This window comes from Tyto alba, unplaced genomic scaffold, assembly GCF_018691265.1.
Source record: "Tyto alba isolate M040663 unplaced genomic scaffold, T.alba_DEE_v4.0 Super-Scaffold_13, whole genome shotgun sequence".
Lineage (NCBI taxonomy): Eukaryota > Metazoa > Chordata > Aves > Strigiformes > Tytonidae > Tyto > Tyto alba.
In genome coordinates this window covers 29035768-29043049 of record NW_024881275.1, presented here as the reverse complement: position 1 = coordinate 29043049, position 7282 = coordinate 29035768, and positions in this window count along the sequence as shown.

The window sequence follows — 7282 nt, the reverse complement described above, 5'->3', positions numbered from 1 at the left end:
TTGTTACTTTAACTTCTCTTTTAGTCCATATACACCATCAGATTTAGACTTTGCAATTATAAAAAAACATTTACAAAGCTGCCAGAAAGGCTCAAATTCACCTTCTTATATTTAACAAGGATGGATTATGTATAAAGCCTATTCAGTTTTGCATTTATTCTGTGATCAATACCATAATGCATGATTTTTCTTTGAATAACATTCCAAAGCCAATTAAAAAATTAACAAAAATATTTTCTTTCCAGAAAGTGGTTGTTTTCTTTTGTAGATTGTTTAAGTTTAGTCTTTTATTATACTTTATTGTGAATTGTTTGAAGCAGACATTTCTTTTTCATTCTTTTCTTTCAAGCTGTTTTAATACGGTTGTTCCTGTTATTTTTTTTTTTTTTAAATTATCATTATTATTATTATTAAAAGGTTATTTAGAAAGCCATTTTAAGGCTAGTATTTTAGCTTCACATGTTCCAACTAATTTTCCAAATTGAATCTGGAAGATAACACTATGTTATTTTGTTTTAATAAAACTCTCAAAATTTAGGAGGGTGAATGAAATTCAGGAACAAATGCTCTTAATCATCTTCTGCCCCTTTCTTTCTCATATCCATGAGTGAAATGATGTCCCTGTTACCCAGTTAGATCTTTGTGTATTTTACAGTAGCTGTATACAATGGACCTCAGCTTGTGATGTAAAGGTTACCAACTTTGTGTGTTACTTTCTGCATAGTTCATTAATGTTTTCATAGCCAATCCAAGCATTATTACATTTACTATTTGTTATCATAAATTAATCATATGACATTTTCTGTAACTGAATTTAAATAAATCATTTTCTGCATACAGTTTCATTAAGTAGGTTTATTTGTCTTTATTAGCCAAGTCAGTTTGCAACACTTAACAGTGAAGAAATTATTGAACCTTAAAATATTCTGCATGAAAACTTAATTAAAGTGTTAATTGACTACTTACATTAAACTTTAATAATTCAAAGTAAATGTTTAATTATCTCTGCAACTTTGAAGATTTGGTTTGAAATCTTTTAACAATTTAAGGGGAGGGGGCTAGGGTAACTTAGTGTAGCTAAGTAGCACAGGAAGTGGCATGTGCAGTTTAAAAAGCTACTTAATTAATTAGAAACTAGTGTAAGTGCAAAACTGATCAACAGGATATGACAGAAGAACTTTCAGCACTCTAAGGATCGCTAGAAGAAAAATCAAATTGAGATGTGTTAGCTTACAATTTTTTTATGGTTGCTCATAAGTTTCACAAAAAAAACCAAACACAAGACTGAAATAAATACTCTGTTAAAAATTTACAAAGCATCTGCTATGTAATAAAGATGACAGATCAGGGGAAAAGAACCCTTGACAGAAAAAGATTCACAAGGGAGAACAGGGAGAGAAAATAAATGTAAGAAATAAAAATTAAGGAAGAACAAATTCTAATTGTGGAACATACAGATGAGAATCAGTACAGAGCAGTGAATACACACAGTAGTTCACACAGGTCTTCTGCTGATCTTCTAGGAGGATTTGCTTCATTAATTCAGGGCAATCAGCCTTATTCATCACTATTGCTACACTCTCAGGATTGGGAGAGATTCCCCAGTTTTTGCTCCAAGGAGCAACACCTTCTTGATCAATCTGTGTCAATGTGTCTTTGCTTTCTTCATATTGCTCTTCTTCCTTGATGAGGGCTTCAACATTCAGATTCTCATTCCCTGCTTTTCTGCAGCTGTTTTACAGATGAGATACTCAGAATATTTGGCATAACCTGTATAGAATTTTTCCCCATGAACATCACAAATAATTTTGGGTCCATTTGCCCCCATCTATGCCTGAAATGTTTACACGCAAAGTCCCCTCCGTGCTAGTTTTGATAAGTAACTCCTAAATCTGGGGTTTATGAGCCCTGCCAGGAGGAGCTTTGTCTCTAGTCTTGTCAGCAGTGCAAGGGAAAATGTAGGACAGATGCAGCAGTATTGACACAACAACCAGATCAATAGTGATTGCAAGGGACTAAGGGCTGGGTGCCAGCTCTGGAGAAGTTTAGGAGGTCAGGTTGGTATCAGGGCCTTGGAAGAGACATTGCAGTCAGGAGAGGGCAGCAGCAAGATTTACCTCTGACTGTGGAAGAACACAACTGCTTTCACAACAATTTGTAATCACATATGGGATAAAACCGGCATGTGGGAGGAGCAGAGCCAAGTTTGCCATGTGTTTTGTGGTGGGATACACTTGCAGGTACCTCTAGGAAGGGAACAAGAGTGGGAGGACAATTGGGGAAGGTATTTCTGATAGGAATGACTTTGAGACAGGAAAAGTGGGAAATGGGGAATTGAGACATGGTCACCTGAAAAATGGGAGCTCTAGGACAGAAGGGACAGGATGTCAGTACAGGGAAACGAAACCCAGCCACCTTTAGCATCCTGTCCTTTCCCAACTGCATCACCTCTTTGTGCTTCCTATGGCATTCCTACAAAACTCACATTTCTTTTTTTATTTCTGTATTAAATATGACAGGCCAATCTAAATGGTAAGACAATATTGTACAGCACCCCTTCCCCTAAAAAAAATAAAAAGGAAACAACAATTAAAAGAGATTCTGAGGCAGATTTGGTTAGCAATAATACATTTAGTTGTAAGAATACCATTATAACTACATCTGAACCATACTGTTTCTACTAGAAGGAGCCAAAATCATCATCTTTTTAAACTGCTTAAATTTGTTTCCATCAATTTTATTAAATGTGCACAGAATTTTTCCATTAATGATAAAACTGAATTATGTTACACTAATCTCAGTAAATCAGCGATTACTAACATTTACAATAATGATTTCAGCTTTCATGAGATAATAAGTCATTGAATTAATGTAGTCATGCAGTCATTGACAAATTGAATAAATAAATAAATCTATACAGTCTCTGAACCATTTGGAAGTTGAGCCATTTATTTATGGTAGAGAAGACTCAGAATGTCTTCCCATCATTCAGTGATCACCTAATATTTTAAGATTGTCTTCATCTCCCCTCATGTATGTGTCTCATGATGTAACTAATCAAACTGGCAAAAGTAGGGCTGAACTGAAAGGATACATTTTTAGTGATTTAAATTGCATTTTATTATTTTATAATCCTAACTTGGATCTGGGAAAATCTCTTGCAGAAAGCTGCTGCTTTACTTCACAGTCTGTAAAAGATACATCTATAAAGCCCAAGTCTTTCCTCCACTATGTCTGTTGCTGTTTCACACTCTTGCACTGCTTTGCCTATTTCATACACCATTTACTCCCTCATGTCTTCCAGTCTTATCTCCAGAAGACATTTCCAAAGAATGTTTAGAAAATGATAAATGAAAGTCCTTTCATATGCTGTTGCAGTTCATTACTAAAAAAAAAAAAAAAAAAAAATCCCCCCCCCTCGAATCCTACATTTTAGAGTGCTCTATGAAGAAAGAAGATTGAGGTACTTTTGTCTAAATTCAGAGGAATTCACCCACTTTCTATGCACATTTAAAGAAATTTTAATGACCTGCGTCTTTGCCAAAAAATAAATTTTCATAGCTTGGGTTCTGATGATTTAAAATATCTATTTTGAGGCTTAAAAAATAAAACAGTTTGATCATATCTGTAGTAGCACTTCAGAAATGCCTAAGAGCATCCTTGGAACCTGCTGGAGACTTTGGGAATATTTTATCAGTTCAGATTTTAAATGCATTGAGAAAAAGTTCATGCAACTGCTTGCCCAAATGTGTGTGTAACTGTTTATCTTGCAACAATTATCGCAGTAGAGATGTAGTGTAATTGCATGCAATTATAACATTTTTCAGGTGTTAATGAGCACATATTTTTGCATTGCAGTTCTACATTTGCATTTACCACTTATAGCCTTATTTTCTACCAGAAATATTAATTTGGAAGAGCAATTGAATTGTGAAGACTCAAGCTCTGCTATACACCAATAAGCTGAAAATACTCAGGCCGCTCCTCAATATATTGTTAAAAGCACAACTGAATCCCAATACAGAAGGACATTTATGATACAAGGGAATAAACTGCACCTCCCTATGTTTTTGTGAAAAACACTGGATTTATGTGAAAAACATTGAGTTCTAGAAAGTTATTTTTAAAAGCAACATCATTCCATAGCCTTGCTATCTTACTTCACTGTAAGATATTCACATTTTAAAATAATTTATGGACAAAATCTCTGTACATGTCAATATCTGAAAGATATAGAAGATGCAAGTTTTTAACCTATTTTAAATAATCATGTGACCAAGAAAATCCCCTTGAGCCTCCACTTTTTCCAGCTTTTGTTAAATTCATTTTTCTCCTTAAATAAGTGTGATGTGCAAGTACCCTTGATAGTGAGACACCCGAATTCAGTTAAATCCAGGTCTTGCCCCAAAAGGCAAATTATGTGCAATCAGAAAGACTCTCACCAAGCTTCCCAAAGAATATTAAGTCTAAAAATAAAAAAATAAAAAATAAAGCTACATAACAGATGCTAATTATGGTGTTCATACACAAGGCTGGTGTGCAAAGACGTTCATGTCTTCCATGAACAGAAGCTGAAGAAGAAGAATAAACCTTTAGTTTCCTACAGTTCTAAGGCTTGAGTGCTCTTGCTTCTGTGGATTTCCTGCTGCTTCATAAAAACAATTACCTCAGAATTGCCTTCTTTCCTTAAGGTACTCACAGAGCTACTCTTTGATATTTGGCCCTTTATTTTCACAGAACCTGCTGGCACTTAACATCATAAAAACTGTAGGGATCACTACATCTCCATTAGAATTTATTTAATCCTGCTGTTTGATTTCAGCTTCACAGTTAGGGGGTAAAGCCAATGAGGGAACTTATTTCCATGACTTCTATTCTTAAAAAAAATACGTATTTCTAGAACATTTCTTATCTTTCTTTTTCTGGTTAGTTTTAATTTAAAAATCTAAAGTCATGGTTAGGAATGTGACCTCTCCCTAGTCTTTTTGTAATCTCAAATGTCCGTGGAAAGCATACAGTACTTTGTGTCAATAAACCCTTAGCTGGAATGTCAGGGACCTGCAGGCCATTTGTGGTATGTACTGTCTTCTGGTGGCTTGTTCAGCAAGATCCCAGAATTGCAGTTCTGGGTTCTACAGTAACACAGTACTGGAATGAAGCCAAAGAGTAACCTAGCTTTGCAGGTAGATGCAACTCGTTTGTATTTTGCAATCTCTGTCAGTCCAATTCTGAACTACAAGGCCATACACAAACTTTTGATAACTCTCTGTTGTGACAGCACTGATTCAGGAATCTGGAATAGGTATGAAGCTCAAAACAACAGTGGAACAAGGTCCATCAGGATGCAGAATAATGCCTCAAAGAAGAAAAAAAGAATAAAAAGGGACTGCTTGAGGCTATAAAGTGCAAACTTTATGCAATACCCCATCCAAGACTTCTCAAAGTCCCCATGTCACTCCAATCCCCTGAATAACACAAGGGACAACATGTCTTCTAATGCCTCTGAAAAAATTAAATCTTTTGTGTAACAGGGAGAAAGCAAGTAGAATTAGAAAAACCAGCAGGATTCTAGGGTTCTGTCACTTGAGAATAGTTTCTTAAGAGGTTACAACAGGTTAATTTTCTTTCTTAATTTGTTTGTCGTATGGCAAGAGTGCTTTACAAGGAAATAATTACTGGATATTATACAGAATGTGTAGGAATATTACTTAAGGACTGTCTGTGGAAGAAACTATAAGCTAGTAAAGAAAATCTGAACGACAGTGGTTTCAGTACAGAAATTATGATTTGTGCTTATAACATTTGTCTTGCAATGCCACATAATTACAAAATAAGTTTTGTAAAAATCAAGGATTAAGTTAATCTGATGCACAATGTATGATACTAATCTTGGTATCTTTAACAATACTGTGGTGATAATGTCACAAAGAAGACACCATCTATTTGACGTCATTAAGAGTTATAAATTTAGGAAGTAAGGCAGAATTAAAGCTATTGTACAAAGCACATGTCATTTTGCTGTCATTTCTCTCACTGAAAGCTACCTCTACAGTCAAAAATACTGCAGATTTTCAAAACTTTTGAGGTCCAAAATTATATAGGTATCATCTATTTGCTGACTAGGATTTATGGGTGAACCACCCTCCAAAATATCACATATCAGTGAGTTCATCCTACCATTTGGTATATGGAACAGTCTGTTCCAAATGGATGTCAGAAGCCAAATCTGATCTAAACATCTAATTAAAAAGTTGTAAGCAAGAGAGAAAATGAATAGTAAGTTAGTTTTAACAACTGGGCTTAATTGTGTCCTTATTTTAAGAATATCAGTGAAAACATGATTGGTGTTGTCAGAATCTTATTTTAAGGAAAATCTGAAGCGAGGATTAAAGTGTTTCAACACTTCATTATCTAGAGAGCTAAAGAGTCATTCGACAGTGAAGCAGGTAATAATTTACAACTCTAGACATTTTAATTTGTCTAAAGGATGTGAATGTGATACCAGTAGCATCACAACAGGCTGTTGCATCTGAGCTTCATATTTGAACTATTGTATCTTATATAATAAAACAGAACTAGGATTGGAGGACATACAAATGTGTCTTCTTCAGCCAGACCTGTTCTGTAAGCTTCAAACATATCAGATAGATATTTTAAAACTTTTGAAATTGACCTTTGGTTTTAGTTTTTTGGTGTCTGTTTTGTTCTGTTGTTTTGGATTTTTTGTTTATTTGTTTTTGTTGTTGTTTTGTGGGGGTTTTTGTTTGTTTTTAAATCTAAATGTCTTCAAATATAAAGAAAAACAATGCTATTATAATTTGTTGATGATGAACCAATGGCACCATTGAGTTTTCCTGTAGAAAACAGGAGAGATTTTGAAGGGTAGAGAGGAATTAGAGTTTTATGTATGGTGAATAACAAGGAGCATAATCTGGTTGATAAATAGTCTTGGACAACAGCCTTGGTGAGAGAATTCTACTTATTCTTCTTTTGAATTTTCCACAAGATAGATAGGATGGAAACTATAAGTGTAGTTCGTCTCTAAAATGTAGTTTGTCTCTATTACTTCAATATATACATTAATATGCTGGAGTTATTCTAGCTATACAACTGGATATCCGTGAACATATAATGCTGCAAGGTGAATTTAATAGCAGAGTGACAATTTTAACCTTTTTATCTGTGCCTTCTGTTCCTATTCCTGTTGATCCACAGGAAGGGATAAGTCCTTGTAAAAATCTCTTTCCATTTATTCAGAAAATGTCTCAGAGTGTACTTTTAT